General features: G+C 45.5%; 5 non-coding genes across 5 annotated transcripts; 3 read left to right on the plus strand and 2 right to left on the minus strand.

Moving 5' to 3' along the window:
- Nucleotides 1-7,240: 7,240 nt before the first annotated feature.
- On the minus strand, nt 7,241-7,311 carry TRNAG-GCC (transfer RNA glycine (anticodon GCC)). Its single transcript has one exon. It is a non-coding gene; the product is annotated as a tRNA-Gly (tRNA).
- Nucleotides 7,312-8,059: 748 nt separating this feature from the next.
- Nucleotides 8,060-8,148, plus strand: TRNAS-UGA (transfer RNA serine (anticodon UGA)). The gene has a single exon. It is a non-coding gene; the product is annotated as a tRNA-Ser (tRNA).
- A 5,016-nt stretch (nt 8,149-13,164) lies between these two features.
- Nucleotides 13,165-13,238, minus strand: TRNAM-CAU (transfer RNA methionine (anticodon CAU)). The gene has a single exon. It is a non-coding gene; the product is annotated as a tRNA-Met (tRNA).
- A 7,820-nt stretch (nt 13,239-21,058) lies between these two features.
- TRNAS-GGA (transfer RNA serine (anticodon GGA)) lies at nt 21,059-21,145 on the plus strand. The gene has a single exon. It is a non-coding gene; the product is annotated as a tRNA-Ser (tRNA).
- Nucleotides 21,146-23,737: 2,592 nt separating this feature from the next.
- On the plus strand, nt 23,738-23,810 carry TRNAF-GAA (transfer RNA phenylalanine (anticodon GAA)). Its single transcript has one exon. It is a non-coding gene; the product is annotated as a tRNA-Phe (tRNA).
- Nucleotides 23,811-25,298: the final 1,488 nt, after the last annotated feature.

A 25,298-nucleotide genomic window follows, 5' to 3' on the forward strand; every position in this document is an offset into this window, starting at 1 on the left:
CTCGAGGCGTCAATTTGCCCACTAGAACATCTCCTGTTTCTACCCAAGATCCTGATGCTACAAGCCCATTATCCTTCAAGTGACGAAGGTCATAACTGTCTAATTGGGGTATTTCCTTCGTAATTATCTCAGGACCCTGATTCGTCGCACGAACCTCAACTTCGTGTCTCTTGATATGAAAGGATGTAAAAACATCTTCATATAGCAAACGTTCACTAATCGGTACTGCATCTTCAAAATTGTATCCCTCCCGTGGCATATAAGCTACTAGTATATTTCTACCCAAAGCTAGTTCTCCTCCAACGGTTGCTGCTCCATCCGCCACAACTTCTCCACTTTTCAGAAGTTCTCCTTGAATAACTGTAGGCTTCTGATGTCTACGAGTATTATTATTGGGACGTTCATATATCCTCAATTTAGTTATAGTATCTCCATTCCTGGAGGATAAAGTAATCTCATTACCATCGGTATATTAAATTCATCCTTCTTGTTCGGATACAGCTACACTTCCCGAATCTAGGGCTACTTAACCTTCTGACCCAGTTCCTACAATGCACCTCTCAGGTCTGAAAAGTGGAACCGCTTGGCGTTGCATATTAGAACCCGTCGAAGCGCAGTTTGCATCATTATGCTCGACGGAGGGAATAGGAGAAGCTCCAATGGGGAAATATTGTAGGGGATGAATACCTCGTAAATCCAATTCCTCCCACGTAACGGTTAAGAACTCCTCTCGATACCGAACCGATATAAGCTCCTTCTCCCCGGTCCTCCAATCTGCTATTAACAGATTTCCAGTTCCTATTCGATAATCATCCCCGACGGGTGATAGATCTACTAATTGTCCTTCCATAGATGATTTGGATACTTCATAAAAGGGACTTCGTAAGGATCCGGAATTGCTAACCTTTGCAAAAATAGCTAGGGATGAGATAGGACCAGCATTCATACCCTCAGATGTCTCGATGGGACATATACGTCCGTAATGACTGAAATGGATATCCCGAGCTTGAAAAGTGGCAGTTCGCCGCGTCAATCCCCCGGGACCTAGAGAACTTGATCTTCGTTTATGAACTGTTTCTGCTAGTGGATTGGTCTGGTCCGAAAATTGCGACAAAGGATGTGAGCCAAAAAATTCGTTGAAAGTTGTTGTGAGTGGTGCGGAAGTCACCAATCCCCCGAGAGTTAATGGACGTCTACGCCTGACGGCTCTATGGATATTTTATCGGATCGAATTCTCCGGACGATTCAGGGCTAATTTTAATTGTTCCTGTAATAGATCCGCTACAGACCGAACGCGTCGATTTCCCGGGTGGTCTATATCATCGAGGTTACCCATCCCATAGCTTATCTCTATCAAATAATCTGCGACAGCTAATAGATCTTGGGGTAGTGGGAAATGTTCCGTTTCAGGTACATCGAGATTAGGTTTGATGTTTGAATTTCGTCAACCAATTCGTCCCAATTCGCACCTTTGTTGGAAAAATCTCTTCTGCAATTCCTGGAATATGGATTCTGAAGACACCACATCGACTCCCGGAGAGTATAGATGTTTGTAAAGTTCTAGCATAGCATCTTCCGAAGATTCGATAGTTTCTCTCGATTCTCTGAGTAGATTCAGAAAAATCTTAGGATAACGTACATTCCGCGGGATATCCTCCGTACTCAGTCCCATAGCTAGAAGTAGAACCAAAATGGATATCTTTCGTTTCCTGCTGATACGAATCCATATCCTACTCTTTCTATCTATTTCTGGTTTGAATCTTCCTCCCCAATCCGAAATGATCATGCTGGTATATGTGAAAAATCCCCTGTGGTCCAACTCGCGGTTGTGGTAAACACCAAGACTCCTCAATATCTAGTTAATCAAAACTCTAGCAATTCCATTGATTATAAATGTTCCTTGGGAGGTCATCGAGGGAATAGATCCGAGAAACACATCCTGTTCTTCTACTATTCCGCTTCTCTTCCGAATCAATTAAGCTGGTACATATGGATCGGATGAATATGTGATACATTGATATGTAGCCTCTCTCCTCCCAATCGGAGGTTCCGACAATCGATACTATTCACTAATTGATTAGAATTCGACTTCCTTATCCGTATCTTCAATCTCTGGGAAATCATCAGGTTCTTCAAATGATCTTTCATGAACAAAGCAGTTGAATCCCTCAAATTGAATTCATCCAAGTTCTGGCAATACGAACATCTCCCTATCTCCTATTGATGTTGTACTGAAATCTTATCCTCGTGCGAAACCCTCCTATACCTATTCATCAATTCATTTAGTGATTCCTTCTCCCTCGCATCCCCCCTCCCCTCTCTTTCTCCCGGGTGAGGGATTGAATTTGGTAGATTCTCCCGATGAAGACTGTTCCCGAGTTGGCCAAGGAGATACCACCATCATCAGCGGTTCTTGAGGTATTGGAGGTGTCAAACAAACTATAAATGGATTTCAAAATGATCTGATGGAAGACTTCCCTGCACCCAAAAAATCTTTATCATCCACTTATCAACCATCGGCTCGATTCCGTCATTCCACCGATATGGTGAGTGGGGGTAAGGTGAGACACAACGAGAATGGGGATTCTCGACACGAAATCACAAAGATTCTAGGTGCCTAGTTAGACAGATTCACTTCGCTGGATCTCCAGAAGACGCTGGAGGCATTAACGTCAGCATAATTGATACAATTGGCGCAGTTGTTGCGATTCTCGCTGCGAAGCAACTACCGCGAAGAACCAGTTTTTGCGCCGTGAAGTATCGATTCGTGGAACAGCAATCCGGTAAACATTGATACGGGGAATATCACTTCACATACTACTGAAAATCAATCCATTGTGTCAAATCGTTGGTTTACCCCTCCCCCCCCCAACCCGAGGTGGATCAGAAGAACTATTGAGATTCGAGAATCTATCCCTAAAGGTGGACGACCTAATAATATCTACCTGCTGTTGCCACGGAGTGTCAATATCAATGTGGGGAGGGTGAAATTGACAAGGAAGGGAAAAACTTTTCGAAGTAGAACCCGGTATCTATGCGAACCATTTCTGGGGGGTGGGGAGCGTGAAGGATCCGTTAGATATTTCCAAGAGTGTTAGGAGGGAAAACAAGACCAGGGGGTGGGCAGTAGGGATCCGAGTAAGTCAGAGGATAGTGGAGCAATCTAGGGAAAAATTGGTGTTGGCTGCCTGGGGATGCATAGTATAAAAAGGATGTGTGTGGAAGTGGGGGGGGTGGGCAGCAAGGTTTCCTAACCCATCAAATTGATTGGATGGGGAGAAAAGGTTTCTAGTATCCGACATACTTACGAGCTCAATCCGATACAGAAAAATGAGCAGCTTGCTAATATTCCCATTCAGTGGTATACTTAATATCGAGTCCCCCATCTATCAATCATGTGCCTCGATGCAGGTGAAAGAAGGGCGATATAGTCAAGTGGTAAGACAAAGGACTGCAAATCCTTCATCCCCCAGTTCGAATCTGGGTGTCGCCTTGTTGTGCCAGTATCAATAATTTCGACGATTTCGGGATTGACTACCGCGCCAGACCCGGACACAAATCGAGATGCTCCATAGTATATTATGGCCTATCACGCTAGATGTATCCGGATATGCCACGGATAGGCAATCCTGATCTTAGTGTATCAGGAATCGAGGAGTAAATTATATGGATTGACAACCCCTCGGGGATTGGGACTTGGTAACATTATAAAATATATTGGTGGACGGATCCGCACTCTTATTACCTCCTCCCACTCGGGTATCATATGAAACAGAAATTGATTCCCATGTACGATATGTTACTGACTTCGATTCGGGTTCATCCATATAAGCACCCAGTAGTTGGAGGAAAAGGAATTCAATAGAATTGAATTGAAGGGATAGGAATTACGACCACGGATATGGTTAGTATTGCTTGGGCTGCTCCGATGGTGACTCCTACATTCTCTCTTTCACCTGTGGTTCGGGGAAGAAGTGGATCGCAGTGAGTAATTTTACACTACTCCTCCTAGTATAGTAGAATCCGGGAGATGTGAATCGTTGGGGTGGGGCCCAACGATTCGACCCCCTCTAGAATCTCTTGCTTCTTCGTAGGAAACACATATGGTATAACTAATTCCCTTCCATTTATGGGAGAATTCACCCCCCCCCCCCAATCTCAACTCTCTGTAGGAATCTTCTCTCCCGGGAGGGGGAGTCAACCAGGTAGTTTCCAAACGACCCCTATTGGATATCCGCTGGTTAGATTCATCAAATGCCTCGATCTCTTCTCTACGTAGATATAAATTTTCAGCAATAGGAAATATTGCAGTTCCACTTAAAAGTATTTCAGATAATAGTAGAATCGGATCTAAGCGCCAACCTTGAAAGATAAGAATTCCTCCGCATAATAATCCAATGGAGGAAAGGAAAAAGTCGTAGTATCGGGATAGGTTGGGAATCTATGGATTGGGTAATGCGCCCCCCCCCCCCCAAAAAACCATGGGTGATTTTTTCATTTCGTTGTGGCTTAAGCAGGACCAGTAGTTGGAGCGAGGTGTTATCTCTCACTTCTCATCCACGTCAGTTTCTTCTGTCGAACTTCCCGGATCCTCTTTCACCGGATTGAATCGGGAAATAGATAGATAATCTTGATATATCCGAATCAATGGATAGATAGAAAAATCTCTCCACGTTTCAAATTTCAATCCGGTTTGTTCTTTATGCACCCGATCCACCCCGTTCCGTAAAAATAGGATCTTTAGACTCATGTCTGACTCCATTGGTTACCCATAAATCCATATGTACATATAGATCTCCCCTCCAGAGGGGGGAGGCTAGAACCAAAGATATCACAGGGGAGAGAGATATTGGAACCCGCCAATCCCCTCCCCCCCCCTAGTTTTCGAAGTATGGAGAAACATATTGAATCAGTTTAGTCATGGATTGATTCCTATTGGGATTCATTACTACCGACACCAGTTCAAGTTTCACATCCCCCGGGTAGAGATATGCTGAAAATCGCAGAGATGTTGCACGGGTACATTTGGGACCACACCTCTAGATACATTAGGTTCCCTCTTTGCGGAGACATACAGGAATACACCTATCACTACTAGCCCGATTCCGACTATTGCACCGGGACCTGGTTCCATGGAAATCATAATAAAAAGGATGAGTGAGATGGACCTCCCGATCGATAGATAGATGGGTCTATCTATGTAGATCATCTATCTATCCAGATTTTAATTGGGATGGGACTGTGGAATTCAAATTGGGGGAGTAAAAATTAGTAGTTTACTGGCAACCGAGTTGCTACTTCACGCGGAGTAGCATCCTATTTCATCCCCTACCCCGGGACGTATATTCAACCTTCCCTTATCTACTTACTACCATCCGCGGCGAAACAATAGACCAGGTTCTCGGATTAATTGTTCTGAGCAGCCGTTTGAATGTAAGGAATAGGTAGAAAAGCTGTAGGTATTGGAATAAAGAGTGCAGTAGCTATGAATGCGAGGATATTTACTTCCATATTAGTGGTTCAAATTGATTTGAGGAGTAACTTGAGTGACCCCATTAGGAGAGACTCCTGAACTTTATCGTGATATTGTGAGTCATCCAACTCTACTAGAGTGGATCTGATAATCGGGATAGAAAAAAATTAACTCGGTCTGGTCAAATCTCTGATATCAATTACATAGTATATCACGAAAGAAAATTTTAAGAGTAGTCGATTGTTTACGCTTCTTCGGCAAGAACTTGCCCCCCCCTTTTTTATATTCTTACTGAGACAGAGAAGAGGGGTTAGTCACCGCATCTTTCTGTGGCAGCAAACGAATCTAGAAGCACTGTGGGTGGGAATCTATGGATGGAAAAATCAATGACTGGAATAATTTCCCCTCCTCCCCTTCCCTCTCTCGCCTATGGGTTGACGTGGCTAGAGATTAGCCCCGCAAATAAGCTCATTTGAATACTCGTAGTGAATATCCATAGTAAGCGCGGGCATGTGGAACTGGCGCGAGGCGGATGTCTCGTCTCCTCGAAGAATCAAGACAATTGGGGCTTTCGGGGTTAATATCTCCTGCATCTGTATATCCGAAACGGGATTCGAGTAAAAATGGTTTGTCGGATTCACCGTGGATGGGGAGATAGAGCATTGACTCCTAAGCACCCAGTACATAGACTTTAATTAATTGCTGGGATTGTAGTTCAATCGGTTAGAGCACCGCCCTGTCAAGGCGGAAGTTGCGGGTTCGAGACCCGTCAATCCCGCTACATTTTATTGAGTCATTTCAAATAACTCAGTCGAGATATACAAATTATAATGAAGTAACTCCGCGGTTTCTGGGTCGAGCTGGATTCGAACCAGCGTAGGCGTTGCCAGCGGATTTACAGTCCGTCCCCATTAGCCACTCGGGCATCGACCCATAGATTTAGACCGGGCTTGGAAGTACTTGAAAACAGAATCGGTCTCGGAAGTGTAAATGAAAGGAGTTTATTGATGTTTTCAATCTGGGCCCCTCCCGCCACCCTGAGAAGGTACGAGGGCAAGAGAAGCCATAACGTCCGTAGTGCTTCTGCGAGATGAGTATAAGTACCCCCAGGGGAATTCGAATCCCCGTCGCCTCCTTGAAAGAGAGGTGTCCTAGGCCTCTAGACGATGGGGGCCCAATCACTCTTCAGATAATAAGAGATTATCTATAAATCGTCAATCTGATTCTCCCGAATCCCCCCCGAATACAACATCCAATGGATGGGGAATTGGAATACCTCTCCGAATCCTTATCGCAAAATCCCGCTCGATGCATACCTATATGCGGAACCGCATGTGGCATCTCCCACAACCTCTAGGTCGACTGCTTCCTAGATGTGTAGGAAGTCGAACACGGCATAGAGGTAACGCTGAGACTTAAACCTTGCAATTCTCCGAAGTGAAGTGAGGCAGTTGAAAAGCTTCACCCAATCCATATTTCCATGGACGATTATTTCTTTCACCGATGAACTTATGTATCCCAATAATAATTGGTAATTACCAGCAGCATCAGTAAGTATATAGGCTTCTCCATTGCTTTTGGTTCATTCAATGTTCTGTTTCCCCTCGAGGGAAAACCCAGATTGGAAATCTACGCCTCAAATCACTCGGTTATGACTTCCTCAATTGGGAATATCTCACTCCTGAAGCTCAAAAATATTCTCTCCACCGGTCTGAACTATCCCGGGGGCTACTGCCGGGGGTGGAAGCGGGGCAAGAAAGTCGGGTCGGCGGATAGCGGGAATCGAACCCGCGTCCTCTCCTTGGCAAGGAGATATTTTACCATTCAACTATATCCGCGTGATATGCCACCCCGTTCTATATTGAATAACTATATATGTGGTAACTCCTCTAGTCAACACACCTAATCCATCCACCTCGTCTCGGGATTTTCCCTCGTGGACGGAGAGCCCCCCCCCCCCCGAGGAGGAAGTGTCGATTCCGTAGACCGTAATTATTATTGATTCTCTCTCCCCACTCGCCATTATGAATCGTGAGGAGGGGGCCAGAATTACCGATACATTGAATCTCTGGGATATGAAGGAATTAAGTATACCCACTAGGAAAACTAATCCGATCCATAAGGAAGCCCCTGAAAAGACGACATTTTTGTTGCTTGACCAACCATTGGGGGAAGCAAGCACGACAGGTACACCAATTACTAGTAGGAATGAAATGGCGATTAATGTGAATAAAGCCAATTGGAAAGCAATAGTCGTAGTTAGGACTCTCGACGTATCAGAAGTAGAGGATTTGTACCATCTGATCCCCATCCGGTGGGACTTACACCATACCGAGACCGAGGATTTTGGACGGAACAAGAATCCTTCTAGTTCAGTACCCCGGAATCCAATGTCTCTTTCGAATCTCTTGATAATCCATCAAGTAGGAGTAAGAATTTGATTATTTGGAATGATCCCTATATTGATTTCATAGTAAATCATACGAAACCATCATCTCATATCTTTCGTAATAGGGGTGAATCTCGATACAATACATGTGTATCAAGATCGACAAGATCTCCGAAGAATTGGAGAAGAGCTTTCTAGGAGAGGTGGTCGAGTGGTTTATGGCTCCAGTCTTGAAAACTGGCATAGTGCTGAAACGCTATCGAGGGTTCGAATCCCTCTCTCTCCTCAATTGATTCAGTACCGGACCCGACGGGAGGGGGTATTAGTGGTCTATCGGTGGTCTAAAAGAACCACCTAGTATTTCCCAAAAAATGCCAATGTCCCCGAGGGGAGCCTATTCTTAATAATGATAGATGAGAGGAATCTTCTGAAGCAGTCTGGGGGTATTCCTCCTCCGCCCCGGTTCATGCGCCGCATCTCCAGGCCCAGGTCCCGTGTCAATACTTTCCCTATCAGGGTTCGAGGGATAGGAAACAAACAAATATGAGAGATCTGATGTTAACTAGAGGTATTTAAAATACCAGTTCTATCGATTGACTTATCGGGATGATCAAAGGTCAATTACCCACCCATTTGCGGGATGGGTACGTTCCACCAGATACAACTGGTGAGGATTCAAATTAGCTTCAAATTAGCTTACGGAGATGAGTCGTCATCGCCAAATCACCCCCTCCAGGGGGGTGATTTGTAGACATAAGTGCAAATGCTACCGAAACTTGTGGTTTCCCGGAACCCTATAGAAATGAACAGTGAGTTACACCTCGCCCTTCCCTCATCCGCGAGGTAAAGGTTACTGCTGGGTATATACCGACGTATCGAACTAACCCCACTGGGGGGTTAGTTTATGTATGAGCTGTGTCCCGGTTCCGCAAAGAACCACCAGTAGAAAATGGAAATTTGTCTGGTATGGTAGGTACTAATACTACCAAGTAATAACTTTCCATTAATATCTCAGCAATTTGTCCTAATTTAATGGTGTCATGGAAAGAACGGGTTCGGTATCACGGTCAATTCCCTTCTCAAACCCGGCTGCCGCCGCACGGGCTCTTCCCGCATGCCATAAATGACCCACAAAAAAGAAAAATCCTAGAACGAAATGGGAAGTAGCCAACCAACTTCGGGGAGATACATAGTTCACGGCATTTATCTCAGTAGCTACTCCACCTACGGAATTTAAGGAACCCAGAGGTGCATGAGTCATATACTCCGCGGAGCGTCGCTCCTGCCAGGGTTGTATATCTCTTTTCAACTTACTCAAATCCAAACCGTTGGGGCCTCTCAGTGGCTCCAACCAAGGAGCACGAAGGTCCCAGAAACGCATTGTTTCGCCTCCAAATATGATTTCTCCCGTGGGGGAACGCATCAGGTATTTACCCAAACCAGTAGGTCCTTGAGCGGAACCTATGTTGGCGCCGAGACGCTGGTCCCTGACAAGAAAAGTAAAAGCTTGAGCTTGAGAAGCCTCTGGACCGGTAGGACCATAGAATTCACTAGGATATGCCGTGTTATTGAACCGAACGAAACAACAAGCAGTAAAACCAAAAATAGCAAGTGCTCCTAAGCTATAGGACGGGTAAGCCTCTCCGGACCACACAAAAGCGCGACGGGCCCAAGCAAATGGTTTGGTCAATATGTGCCAGATCCCCCCGGAGATACAGATGGATCCCAGCCAGACATGTCCCCCAATAATATCTTCTAGGTTATCGACACTTACAATCCAACCCTCTCCACCAAAGGGGGATTTGAGTAAGTAACCAAATATGACACTCGGGCTTAAAGTGAGATTCGTAATCTTCCGTACATCCCCACCTCCCGGGGCCCATGTGTCATACAAGCCTCCGAAATATAACGCTTTGAATACTAGGAGGAAGGCGCCGGCTCCTAACAAGATTAGATGAATACCCAATATAGTAGTCATCTTATTTTTGTCCTTCCATATATAGCCGAAAAATGGGAAGGACTCTTCTGAAGTCTCGGGGCCAATGAGAGCGTGATAAATACCCCCGAACCCTAGAACCGCGGAAGATATCAAATGAAGGACTCCAGAAACAAAATAGGGAAAGGTATCGACGACTTCCCCACCGGGACCCACTCCCCAACCTAGGGTAGCTAGGTGGGGAAGTAGAATTAACCCCTGTTCATACATAGGCTTCTCCGGAACGAAGTGAGCCACTTCAAACAAATTCATGGCTCCAGCCCGAAACACGATCAAGCCAGCATGAGCTACATGGGCACCGAGTAATTTACCAGACAGATTGATCAGTCGAGCGTTACCGGCCCACCAAGCGAAACCTGTGGTTTCCTGATCGCGACCACCCAGAGACAGAGTTTCGTTAAAGAGCGTTTCCACGGGGTAAGACCTCCTCGGGGAATACAAGGTTTTCATGAGGCTGATCCTGAGCTGCCATCCAGGCACGAATACCCTCATTCGACAGAATGTTCTTTGTGTAGAAAGTTTCAAACTCAGGATCTTCCGCCGCACGAATTTCTTGGGAAACGAAGTCATAAGCACGCGAATTCAAAGCGAGACCAACTACTCCGATAGCACTCATCCATAATCCAGTTACTGGCACGAATAACATAAAGAAATGCAACCAACGTTTGTTGGAGAAAGCGACACCGAATATTTGGGACCAGAAACGATTAGCGGTAACCATTGAATAGGTCTCTTCGGATTGAGTTGGGTTAAAAGCACGGAATGTATTTGCGCCATCACCGTCTTCAAATAAGGTGTTTTCCACCGTGGCGCCATGAATGGCACACGAAAGAGCAGCACCAAGGACTCCGGCGACTCCCATCATATGAAACGGGTTCAACGTCCAGTTGTGAAAACCCTGGAAAAAGAGAATGAATCGAGAGATAGCTGCTACACCGAAGCTGGGTGCAAAAAACCAACCGGATTGCCCTAACGGGTAGATTAGGAATACAGAAACAGAAACAGCAATGGGAGCAGAGAACGCTATTGCATTATGGGGACGTAATTGTACGGACCTAGCAAGTTCGAATTGACGTAACATGAAACCTATCAAAGCGAAGGAACCGTGAAGAGCAACAAAGGTCCATAGACCCCCTAATTGGCACCAACGGGTGAAGTCTCCCTGTGCTTCCGGACCCCACAGTAGAAGCAAGGAATGAGCGAGACTATTTGCAGGGGTGGAAACTGCGGCAGTCAGAAAATTGCAACCTTCCAAGTAGGAACTAGCTAATCCATGAGTATACCACGAGGTGACGAAGGTTGTGCCGGTGAACCAACCGCCTAGGGAGAAATAAGCGGTGGGGAAAAGTAATAGACCGGACCAACCTACAAATACGAAACGATCCCTTCGTAGCCAATCGTCCATACTATCAAACAAATCTTTCGATTCCTTGGAGGATTTTCCAATGGCGATGGTCATAGTTTTTCTCCTATTCAACTCTTCCAACCATTTTGGGTGCCCTTCTATTTCATGACATGATAGGGTCGTGGTGTAGGAAATGAAACTACCATATCACTGCCCCTTCTGAATAAGAATTTGTCGGAATCTCTCTGGCATGGTAACAATATTCCTAGGTCCCGTCGAGGGTACTTTTCTACTCCGTCTCGTTCCCCCAAGCGGATGGATATGGATAGAGTACCGATACAACGAAATTGATTTCGTGATTCTTCAGAAAGTGGGTAACCCTTTCTCTTCTTCCGAGACTCCATCAACCCGTTCGCTACGTCGATGAATCCTGATCCGGAACTTTATCCCAGCTAGATTCCTTCCAATTGAACAATCAACGGCATCTATTGGATCTCTTTATGTGGTGCTGGTGTTTCCTCCCGCATGTCCTGCCCACTGGAGAAGTACAGGAAGGAGTGGGAGAAGCACCAATTTTCAGCAATCTATCTATTTGGTGAATTGAGTAGGACACGCGTACATACAGATATTTATGATCCGTATCTTCACTTTACTCGTCTATTTCACGATGGAAGAGACACTTCCTGATATTTATTCTACCAATACTCAATACCATTCGGAAGCTTTTCGCTCCCGAATCATTCGGGTGATTAATGGCGGGTGGGTGGGGGGGGGTGGGGGGAGGCCACTTTTCCTTGATGTCGGACGAGAGAAACAAACTCCCGTCTCGATAGATTAAATGAGAACCATATAGTCCGTCTTACCTCCTGGTTAAGAAGCGGGAGATGGATCGGAATGATACGAGAGAAACCCGTAGCTGGGAGTTAGCTGAAATCTTTTCATACGAGAATTCATTGGAATATCTCCCCCTGCGGAGAGATGTATCGATAGTCAGAATTCTCATTGGATTCCTGTATCAGGGGTAACTGAATGATCTTCCACATCATGAATTACATCTACCTAAATTTCTTATATTACGGGTAGCAATAATTCTGAGATTCAAGACGGGGGGGAACATTCCGAACAGCTTTATTACGTAGCGATTCGCTGATTCTTCGTTGATTTCCCCACCCACATATGGATCCCGCTATATAGATAGATATATGTGGATATTTGTTGCGAATCTTACCGGGAGTCCCCCGAGCAGTGAAAGTGGATAATCAGGATAATCTGATTCGATAGGCATCTGGGGGGGGGGGGGGGCCTCGTCATATTCGTCGCCTATTCGGGCGAAGGATCATTTCGACGTGATCACTAATTTTCTGAATTGGTAGAAACATATGTGGTACTCTACAATGTAAGGAAGGATTACGAGTGTCTGTGCCGAGAGAAAGAGACAAGTCGAGTGAAATCTCACGAGCCCTTTATCGGATTTGAACCGATGACTTACGCCTTACCATGGCGGTACTCTACCACTGAGTTAAAAGGGCTTACCGATGATGACATTGATGAGGTGTATGAAACACAGTATGTCGGAAACAGAACTATTCTGTTTCCCGTTTCTCAAATCATTATCCTGTCACTATTCTCTCAATCTTACCAGGGGGGGGGGATTAAAAACTGCTGATACTAAAACTAGGTGGGGTAAGGTCTCTGGAACTAGCGGAAATGGTTGAGTCCTCCTTTCCACCCCCTACTTACCCGATTGAATGGATCCCGATAGAGAATCGGGAGATTCACCTGGGAAGGAGAAAAAGGAGAATGAGGGGGGAAAATTTGGGATTATCCGGTTTATGTTGTGGATGAATACCCGCCGGTACGTGGTCAAATAGTTGGAATAAAAATACGGGAACAGGGTGGACTATTGCTTTATCCCCCTATCACCTATTGCTTTATCACCCTATCACCAAGTTAATTTTCGTTTGCGGAGACGGGATTCGAACCCGTGACCTCAAGGTTATGAGCCTTGCGAGCTACCAAGCTGCTCTACCCCGCGTGGTTGATTCCCTCGCTGTAATTATTATACAGTCTTCAAATAATTACATTGAACACGAGGGAATCTTGTGAATTTATGGAGATCGATTCTCCAACAATTCGTGTGGGAAAACCAATATTTATCTACCAACTCGATTTTATTACTCCAGGCAGCAAACAAGCGTGTGCCATTTCGCGTGGTACGTGTCTGGATGAACCAAAGTCTCGATAATTGGATCTGGGGCGTCCGGTTAGGGAGCATCGGTTACGAAGACGGGTGGGTGCACTGTTACGTGGTGGAGATTGGAACGCCTCAGAAACCTCTAATTTTTCTTGTATTGATAAACCCCCCCTCATTCTCTGTTTCAGGGATTGACGTATGAGATAATATTTCCTCACCAGTTTTTGTTTCTTCTTCTCTTTCTCAATGAGACTCCTCTTTGCCGTAATTTCCTAGTCGGCGATATTGGAATGTTATTATAGAATGGATGGAATTTGGGATAGAGTCCAATTGAAGTGCTATGATTTGCCACCCATCCGTGCTATCTATCCATCAGAGACAGATTTTAATCGTGGATAAGTTGGGCTTACCACTGGCTCGAATGCCAAAGGTAAGCCCAATGCGATACATGCTTTTAGCTTTTATTGAGGCGAAACACAGAGCTACCCAAATTTACCCGATGTGGATGCTATTGAGAAAGCTGCATAGGTAAATATATAACCTACGGAGAAGTGGGCTAGTCCCACTAATCGTGCTTGAACGATAGAAAGAGCGACTGGTTTGTCTTTCCAGCGAATCAGATTGGCCAAAGGTGTGCGTTCATGAGCCCGAGCCAGAGTTTCAATAAGTTCTTGCCAATAACCGCGCCAGGAGATGGGAAACGTGAATCCAGTAGCCCGAACGAGATGTCCAAACGAAAACATCCATGCCCAGACGGATAAACTGTTCATACCGAAAGGATTGTAACCGTTAATGAGTTGTGAAGAATTCAGCCGTAGATAATCCCTCAACCATCCCATCAAGTAAGTAGAGGATTCATTGAATTGAGCTACATTTCCCTGCCACAGGGTAATATGCTTCCGGTGCCAGTAAAAGGTGACCCATCCAATTGTATTCGACATCCGGAAAACTGCCAGATAAAATGCATCCCAGGCCGAGATGTCACAGGTACCACCTCTACCTGGACCGTCGCAAGGAAAACTATAACCAAATTCTTTCTTATCCGGCATCAGCTTGGAGCCGCGCGCATCTAATGCACCCTTCACTAGAATCGGTGTAGTTGTATGTGGACCTGGAGCAATAGCATGATGAACTAAGAAATCCCCGGGTCCAATGGTTAGGAATAATGAGTTGCTATTATTATTAATGGCGTCTAACCAACCGGGTAGCCACAAGCTCTGACCAGCATTGAATGCTGGACTGTCTGTCGAGGAGAGAAGTACGTCGAAACCATACAAAGATTTACCGTGAGCGGATTGTATCCGTTGAGCAAATACAGGTTCAATAAGAATTTGCTTCTCTGGGGTTCCAAAGGCTAACGTGACGTCGTTATGGACATAGAGACCCAAAGTATGGAACCCTAGGAATAAACTAGCCCGACTCAAATGGGCTATTATTGCTTCTTTATGCTCCAACATCCTTGCCAACACGTTATCCTTATTTTGTTCCGGATCATAATCCCGTATAAAGAATATGGCTCCGTGGGCGAACGCCCCTGTCATAATAAAACCAGCGATGTACTGGTGATGGGTGTATAGCGCGGCCTGGGTCGTATAATCCTGTGCTATAAAAGCATAAGCGGGTAAGGAATACATATGTTGTGCCACTAGGGAAGTAATGACTCCTAAAGCAGCTAAAGCGAGTCCTAATTGGAAATGTAGGGAGTTATTGATTGTGTCGTAGAGTCCCCTATGTCCACGTCCCAACCTGCCTCCTGGAGGAATATGAGCTTCCAGAATCTCTTTTATACTATGTCCGATGCCGTAGTTAGTCCTGTACATGTGGCCGGCAATGATAAACACAACCGCAATTGCCAGATGATGATGAGCGATATCAGTTAACCACAAACTCTGAGTTTGTGGATGAAATCCCCCCGGAAAGGTTGAAATGGCAGTTCCTGCTCCCTGAGCACTATTGAACGAGTGATTAGCGGAGTCGGGACTTTGTGCATAAACACTCCATTGACCCGAAAAGAATGGTCCCAAACCTTGGGGGTGTGGTAGTGCAGTTAGTAAATTACCCCATCTCACATGTTCGCCTCTAGATTCAGGAATAGCGACGTGAATCAGGTGGCCTGTCCAAGCTAGAGAGCTTATTCCGAAGAGTCCTGATAAGTGATGATTGAGACGAGATTCAGCATTTTTGAACCAAGAAATACCCGGTTTCCATTTGGGTTGTAGATGCAACCAACCCGCTACCAGGAACAAGGCGGAAACAGCTAGTAAGGAGATAGCTCCGGTATATAGATCTTGATTGTCGCGTAAACCGATAGTGTACCGCCACTGATAAACACCAGGATAAGCAATATTAACCGGACCCGGAGCTCCCCCTCGGGTATAAGCCTCGACGGCTGGTTGACCAAAATGAGGATCCCGAATGGCATGAGCGATTGGTCTTACCTGTAATGGGTTTTGCACCCATGCCTCGAAGTTACCCTGCCAAGCTACATGGAATAGATTCCCAGAAGTCCAGAGAAGAATTATAGCTAATTGACCAGAATGGGAAGCAAATATTTTCTGGTAGAGACGTTCCTCGGTAATATTGTCATGACTCTCGAAGTCATGCGCAGTGGCTATACCGAACCAGATACGACGAGTAGTTGGGTCTTGGGATAGACCCTGGCTGAACTTTGGAAATCTTGATGCCGTAATGCTTTTCGAATCCTCCTAGCCATTATCCTACTGCAATGATTCTCGCTAGGAAGAATGCCCATGTTGTGGCGATTCCACCCAGAAGGTAATGAGCCACCCCTACGGCACGTCCCTGTACAATACTCAGAGCCCTGGGCTGGATAGCAGGAGCAACTTTCAATTTATTATGGGCCCGAACAGTAGATTCGATGAGTTCTTGCCGATATCCACGGCCACTGAACAGGAACGTCAGACTAAAAGCCCAAACAAAATGAGCACCCGAGAATAAAAGACCATATGCGGATAATGAAGAACCATACGATTGAATGACTTGGGAAGCCTGTGCCCATAGGAAATCACGGAGCCATCCATTAATGGTTGTTGAACTCTGCGCGAAGTTTCCTCCAGTGATATGGCTCACTACTCCCTGGTCACTTATACTACCCCGTACGTCAGATTGCATCTTCCAACTGAAATGAAATATAACTACTGAGATGGAATTATACATCCAGAACAAACCTGAGAAGACATGATCCCAAGCAGATACCTGGCAGGTACCTCCTCTACCGGGGCCATCACGAGGGAAACGAAAACCAAGATTCGCTTTGTCGGGTATTAGGCGGGAGCTCCTCGCAAACGGGACACCTTTTGGTGATATTAATACAGTAACATGAATCGTAAAGGCATGGATGTGATGCACCAAAAAATCGGCAGTACCTAATGGGATTGGTGACAAAGCAACTTTACCACCTACTGCTACTAAGTCTCCACCCCCCCAGGTCAAACTGGTACCTGCTGTTGCATTAGGTGCCGTTAAGTCAGGAGCAGAAGCATGAATGTTTTGGACCCACTGAGCAAATATGGGTTGTAATTAAATAGCAGTATCTGAAAACGTATCTTGGGGACGTCCCAACGCACTCGTAGTATCGTTATGAATATACAATCCGAAACTATGGAAACCTAGAAAAATGCATACCCGGTTAAGATGTGAAATTATTGCATCACGATGCCGAATGACACGATCCAATAGGTTGTTGTATTGAGTAGTCGGATCATAATCTCTCACCATAAAAATAGCTGCGTGTGCCGCCGCGCCTACCACTAGGAAACCACCAATCCACATGTGATGCGTAAACAGGGATGGCTGCGTAGCATAATCAGTAGCTAGGTATGGATAGGGAGGCATAGCATACATATGATGGGCCACTACAATTGTTAGGGAACCCAACATAGCAAGATTAATAGCTAATTGAGCATGCCATGAAGTAGTTAGGATCTCGTAAAGACCCTTGTGACCCTCACCCGTGAAGGGACCTTTATGAGCTTCCAGAATCTCTTTCGTACTATGCCCGATACCCCAATTGGTTCGATACATGTGACCAGCTATCAGGAAAAGAACTGCAATAGCTAGATGGTGATGCGCAGTATCGGTCAACCACAATCCCCCTGTGGCTGGATTCAATCCCCCACGGAAGGTTAAGAAATCTGAGTATTGTAACCAGTCGAGGGTAAAGAATGGAGTTAATCCCTTTGCGAAACTGGGATACATCTGAGCCAAAAGGTCACGATTCAAAATGGATTCATGAGGAAGAGGTATCTCCTTAGGATCGATTCCCGCGTCTAATAGTTGGTTAATGGGTAGCGAGACGTGTACCTGGTGTCCCGCCCACGCCAAGGAACCCAATCCCAAGAGGCCTGCTAGGTGGTGGTTCAACATGGATTCCACGTCCTGGAACCAAGCCAATTTTGGAGCAGCCTTGTGATAGTGGAACCAACCAGCGAAGAACATCAATCCTGCAAAGATTAAGGCACCGATAGCGGTGCAATAGAGTTGTAACTCACTAGTTATTCCAGAAGACCGCCATATTTGAAAAAATCCGGACGTTATCTGTATTCCCTGGAATCCCCCACCTACATCTCCATTAAGTATCTCTTGACCAACTATTGGCCAAACTACCTGGGCGCTAGGCTTAACATGAGTGGGATCACTTAGCCACGCCTCGTAATTAGAGAAGCGAGCCCCGTGAAAATACATACCACTCAGCCAGATAAGAATAATAGCTAATTGACCAAAATGGGCGCTGAATGTTTTACGGGATATATCTTCTGAATCATTTGTGTGACTATCAGAATCATGAGCATCAGCATGTAGATTCCAAATCCAAGTGGTACTACTGGGACCCTTAGCTAAAGTTCTCGAGAAATGTCCAGGTTGAGCCCATTTTTCGAAAGAAGTTCTCACGGGATCCTTTTCCACCATAATCTTGACTTCTGGTTCCGGTGAACGAATAGTCATCGAGATTCTCCTCTCTTCGGACAGGGGATAGCAACGACCTACCAGCGGGGGATACGAAACTTCTAAGAGATGGAATTCGTATGTAAGGTATTCTTCTCCCTGAGTTTGGAACTGGAACAGCTGTAATAGAAGAGTTATCCGAGGCAGGCATTTAATCTTATTATTACACAACTTATTAGTGCTTTATGGACCTTGTATAGAGAGATTCTTATACGTTTCAGTAGGGGGGGGGTTACATATTACCAGATGGCAATCGGTAGGAGGAGAAGTCTTCTCCTTCCTGGTATCCCAGGGGGGGGGGGGGGGTAGAAAATGTAAAGGAATTTCTTTCAATTGTCTGGTCCCCATATCACTGCTACCCCGGCGTCACCCCCCTCTCTCATCACCTGGAACGTTTCGTAATCCTCAACCAATTTTGTGCTTCGATATAATTGCTTGGAGGAAGTGCTATTGCTTGTTTCCGACACTCAGCGGCTTGATCAAACCAAGATTCCGAAGCCTCCGGGTCTCCCTGTTGAATGGCCTGCTCCCCCCGGTCGGGATGGATAGATCCCTTCGAGATATCCTCCCTCAGAACCGGACTTGAGAGTTTCCTACCTCATGCGGCTCGAATGACTACTCAGTAGCTTATTCTCTATCTGATCCAAGAGAAGAGAGAGATTTACTTGGCCCCCTCCCCCGTTAGTCTAGAGAAGAATCAAGAGTAGTTACTGGGAATGGTTTCCAATCCTATCGATGCGAGATAGAATCTTTTCCATACTCCTAATTCGTGGAGGAGGGTAATAATCTCCCCCGGAACTAATTCCCCTACTTCTAAAAATAGATCCGCTGAAATGTTTCCTTTGGGATTTGATACTACACCATAGCTCGATATTCCTTTCCAAATCGATTCTATTACAGGAATCGATTGTAGAACCCCCCGAGTGAGCAAATCTCATCGTATCGACCCAGATTTTCGATGACGAATCTTTGCGGTGCTTTCTCCCTCAATTCACCCGATTATCCATGGGATTCACAGGCTTCCGTTCTTCCCCCGGACCTGAGTTACTACGGGGGACACCAAATTCCACAGCTCAGGAGAACTCCTTATGGGAGTATGCTTGTGGAAAGCCTCCTACATCGAGTGGTTTCGAATCAAGGGATCCTATAGTATGGGTAATCGCACGTAATGACGGATCACAGCCATATTATTAAGAGCCTGTGGTGGAAAAGGATTCCGTTCCAATGCTTGAAAATAGTATTCCAAAGCCTTTGCATGTTCTCCATTGCTAGTATGAATCAAACCTATATTATGGGGTATGTAACTCCGATCATGAGGATCAATCTCCAAACGCATAGCTTTGTAGTAATTTTATGAAGCTTCTGCATATTCTCCTTCGGATTGGGCCGACATTCGTCAGGGTCGCTCACTCAGCGTGAATGAGCTCCGCTTCAAAACCGTACTTGAGATTCTCACCTCATACGGCTCCTCCTGCATGATGCATGGAGAGAGACTAGTATTTGGAATAGTCTAGCAATTCCTACTCTAAACCTATGGATGAACGGGGGCTAGTGTCTGTGAAACTACTGGACTAGCCATCCCTTCTGCCAAAAATCTCTTGTTAACATGGTTGTGCCACTCCGACACGTCGACACCAAGAGACTAATGACAATTTCTCTGTTCCCAACGCTTCGAGTTTCATGGGGATCAGCTACTTCGACAATCTCCGATGATTCTAGGGGTATCCAAAATACGAACGGGATGGATGTTCGTTGTCCCAATCATTATTGGTATTCGTCATAGAAACACGACGCGCGGCTGAACCCAACCGTAACGAAGCTTTTGCGTTGTCGATTCCTCCACGTAGTGCCTCTCCCCTATGCCTACCCACGGAGTCCTACAAATAGGTCGGTCCGTAGGTTTCACCTTTTGCTTACTACTACGATTCGCCGGAGATCGAAACTGGAGCATTTGAGGCTGCATCAATCGAGGATACACGACAGAAGGACTTGTTTCCCGTTCGAAACATACCTTCACCAAACGCGGGTCTATCGGAATTTGAATCCCCCAATTAATTAGGAATTAAGGTTAATCGATTTTCCCTCCCCAAATCGCACCATCTCTATAATAAGTAAAAGCTCTCTTCTCCCTATCAGTAGTCGGTATGATTTGTAACAAGATATCCGCCAGAATCGTGGGAGTTCTATCAATAGAATTGTCATTTCTCTGGGATCTAGGCGTAATTGGAATTCCTCTTCGTTCCACTTATTATTGAGTTAATCAGGATGCCGGAAGAACAGATCTCTTTTGCAATACAAGGGGAAGAGGTGCATCCGTCTGGTATCTATGTCCCTCCCCCTCAATCGACTGGGAGGGTGGAGTAACTAATTCCGCACCGAATGAGAGTCGTGTGTGAATGGGGGTATATAGTCTCGCAGCATCCATGAATAATTACTAATGGAGTGATTGCTTTTGATGGGATCTGCATCACCTAATTGAAAATCTCTCATTATGAAATCGACTCGGAACAACTAAAAATCTATCCCAGGGATGGGGTCACCTCCCCTACCTCAATTCCGGGAATTAATCTCATTTCTTAATAACTGATGAGGCTTGCACTCACTTCCAGGAATCACTTTTTCCCGTCTATCATCGAGGATTGAGTTGCTATCCGGTTTCTTAGATTGGTAAGATGTGTAAATAGTACAAAGTTGCAGGAAAGGTGACTGAGTGGTTTAAGGTGTAGCATTGGAAATGCTATGTAGACTCTTGTTTACCGGGGGTTCGAATCCCCCCCTTTCCCCTTTGCATTCCGTCATTGACTCTGTTCCGGCACCCCAAAGAATTGCTAATCCTTTGAATGCTTCCAGTTAGTACTCCCGATTTCAAATAATAATTCCAAGAATCCCCCCCCCCGGGGGGGGGGGTATCCGAATTTCAGAATGAGGAATCCCAGACTATTAGATAATTACTTGGGGTTAGGCTTTGCGGGAGTAATACTCAACGACGAGCAATTCATTTATATCCAACCCAGTGGACTCCCGATTTGCGATTCCATTCACTAATCCTGTGGGTCTACTGTCTCCCGACGAGGAAAAAGTTGAATGATCAGGTATTTTGTCTCCCCGAGAAAATTCCATCTCTCTATTTGGTCCATTGCGAGAACCCGGTCGATTTCTCACAATAATAGTATCTTTTGGTTTGCGACGGTAACTCGGTATATCGACTATACGATCGTTCACTAGAATGTGTCTATGATTAACTAATTGCCTAGCTGCAGGAATAGTAGGAGCCATACCTGGACGAGAAACAATATTATCTGGACGCATTTCGAGTAGCTGTAATGGTACTTGACCTGTTGAACCCTTGGCTCTTCTAGCAATACGAACGTATCTAGGCAATTGTCGTTCCGTTGATCCATAATTGAAACGTAATCTCTGTTTGGCTTCCAGACGCACGCAAAATTGAGATACCTTTCTCGAAGCAGATTAATCAATAGCAATTCGTGCTTCTCTCGGATTTGATGTTTTATTTGTAAGCCCGGGTAGATCCTTGAGACGACGTATTATTTTCAGACGGGGTCCTCGATAACGAGACATAAAAACTCCTTCTTTGTAAGCATGGTAAGACCCGGAATGGACCTCTCCGTAATCGAAGTACTGGTACTATTTATAAGTGTCACCCAATTTTGTTGAACATTTGGTATTTGTAATAATCATAACATATGAATGTAGACGAACAAATACTCGAATTCCCATCGACTCTATTGGAAATGGAGGCTTCGACGCGGGGGACAAAGCCGAAGGGAGACACGGTATTGGTGCATCGACTGATACTGGGCAATATTCTGCCGGAATCGAACCGATAACCTCTGCCTTGTGAATGTGGTACTTCCGAATCCAAACCAAGCTTTCCTGGTTCTTTTGAACCCCATGGGATGGAATAGAACCCTCCTAAAGCGACAATGGTGGTTGCGCCCACGGCGCAGTCAGCCGCAAGGGTTATTCAACCACAGAGATGGGTTAGATGAGTCGATAATTCCATCTCCTACCGTATCGTATTGATTTAATTACCCCACCCGTGTATAATTCTTATGGGTACGCGAATACGGAGAAGCAGGGTATGGTCTCGCAGATATATATTCTCTGGGATCGGTGGAGTCCCTTTCTGGAGGAAATTGGGAATAGAAACAGAAAAGGGAAGAGGTTGAGAATTCGGGAATCGGGACGGGGTATATAATTTCCGCTTGACCGGAATCAAGAGACTCGTGAAATATCTCTGGAACAAATGGCATGGAACATGCAAACTCGGATGGCATGCAAAAGGATTTGATGCAATTGCAGATCCATTGCTTCGGTTTGGGACTCAAGGGGGGGGGGGGTATGGCGGAATGGTAGACGCTGCGGACTCGATTGGATTGAGCCTAGGTATGGAAACACACCGAGTGATAGCTTTCAAATTCAGGGAAACCTAGGATTATTTAGTAGGCGATCCTGAGCCAAATCTCATTTCAGAAGCAGGATTCGGATGATGAGATAGGTGCAGAGACTCGACGGAAGCTATTCCGACGAACGATCTATTAATTTCTATTATTCATTAAGCGGATAGATGTTCTCTTTCCATGGATGATTCAATCTAGAATGATCCTATAAGCGGCGAGGATCCTCTCCCAGTGCATACTCAACATCCGCACCGAGGATTGTATCAAAATCTCGAGAATCTCGGGTATTGGTGGGATCTACTCGATTATCCCCGAATCCCATCTTCTCCTGATTTCCTCTTTGTGTATGTATACTCCGTATTCGGATGAATATGGTTCGATGAATAACCATTAGTAACAGACCTTCGCGGATAGAGATGGAGTCCAACTCTACGCCGTTGATGGAAACAGCAATGCAAATTGTGGTAGAAAGAAAATCCGTTGGTCTTTGTAGGACCGTGAGGGTTCGAGTCCCTACATCCCCAGTAGAACGGGATGAAACATATTATCCAAATTGCGTAGGAGTTGTGGGAAGCATCTACCCCATGAAACAGAGAAATCCCTCCCCGTCTATTCTGGTGGATGGGATTCTTCGACCCATCAAGCGGACGAAGGGTATCGAGATACATCTCCCGAATACGTATTGATTTCCTCCACCTAAACGAGAGGGGATCCATGCTCCCGATTCATAGCTCAATCGAATCGGATTGATGTCTCGTCCCCAGCTCGAGAATATTTTTGAGTGGTTTGCGACTGAACCATTCGGCAAATCCAATGGATTGTCTGAATGGTTCGCCTGCAAGGTATAAAAAAAAAAATGGATTCGTGAGGATAGTTACTTCGATTGGACGGATAGGTAAGGGAAAGAATCAATCCACGCTGGGATATTTGTTTGGGATTATCGCGGAATCACTGGCCGGGATAGCTCAGTAGGTAGAGCAGAGGACTGAAAATCCTCGTGTCACCAGTTCAAGTCTGGTTCCTGGCATACCGATGGGAAATAATTTGATCTGATGGCTGCGGGCGAAAACCGCACTTGGAAATAGGAGAATCCAAAAAAAAAATATGGATTGCTTATTGGTCTACTGGTCGGGGTATGTATCTATACCCACACCTACATACGCTTGAACGTGCATATGTAGGTGCGGATTTCGATGCAGATACGTGGATGCGATTGATCGTACGAGAAACAAGTGTCTCAAATAAGGTAGACCAGCCTCACCTGCCGCACAAGATTAAATAGAATGATACAGAATTGGCTAGTGGGAGGATGGCTTTCAATTTTGCCTCCGTCCCAATTCGATAAGCATCCTGTAGCTCATAAAAGTCGGGTACGACATAATCCTTACGTAAAGGCCATCCCAGCCGGCTCCCAGGCATTAAGATACGTTGTAGGTGCGGATGACTCTCATAAGTGATTCCTAACATATCATAGGATTCCCGTTCCTGGAAATTGGAACTTTTCCAAACCCAACAAACGGATGGAATCCTGGGGTCTTTTCTCGGAACGAAGACTTTTGTACATACTTCTTCAGGTTGATCTGCATCGTCTCGCACCTCCGTCAGATGATACACACTAGCTAGGGATCCTCCTGGTGCTGCATCATAGGCACATTGGGAACGGGGATAATTGAAACCGCACGCATATGAAGCAACAGCTATAGAAGGCCAATCCCCTGCTTTGACCTGTGGGATCTCGACACCCCGGTAATCAGAACCTAAAGGTCTGTGGGCTAAACTATGTCTAGTCGACCAAGCGGGTAATCGACCCCGCATCTCGATGTTGGAATCGCCGTTGTTATTGATAATACTCATATTAGCTAACGTTCTATATCTCTGTGGAATATCTTCACCCGCCCGCCTCTGATACGGATTCTTCATGCATACTTTCGAATCCACTCAATCCCTTCGAGAGGATATTTGATAGGGATTTCGAAGACTGATTTGCGATTCGTTGATTGTATTCACCGGTATAGGTATTGGGTACGAAAAAAAGTCGGTGATTCAGACTAAAATATCTCTTCCGGGTTCGACAAGAAGTTCGATCCCTATAGTTTTCCTGAGCAATTCTTTTGCGGGGTTTTGTCACAGCATCAATAATAGCTTCGGGCTTGGGCGGACGACCCGGCAAATAAATGTCCACAGGAATCAATTTATCCACTCCGCGAACGGTGCTGTAAGAATCCGTACTAAACATGCCTCCCGTAATGGTACATGCCCCCATAGCAATTACATACTTTGGTTCGGGCATTTGTTCATAGAGTCTCACTAGAGACGGAGCCATCTTCATGGTGATAGTACCCGCCGTTATTATGGGATCAGCTTGTCTGGGGCTGGATCTTGGTACTAGACCGTACCGGTCGAAGTCGAAGCGTGAACCAATTAATGAGGCGAATTCAATGGAGCAGCAGCTAGTACCGTAAAGGAGTGGCCACAAACTGGAAAGTCGAGACCAATTGGAGAGATCATTCAAGTT

The sequence above is a fragment of the Dipteris shenzhenensis genome, unplaced genomic scaffold, assembly GCF_047967505.1.
Source record: "Dipteris shenzhenensis isolate YYH24624 ecotype China unplaced genomic scaffold, Dip_SZ_1.0 scaf0269, whole genome shotgun sequence".
Taxonomy (NCBI): Eukaryota; Viridiplantae; Streptophyta; class Polypodiopsida; order Gleicheniales; family Dipteridaceae; genus Dipteris; species Dipteris shenzhenensis.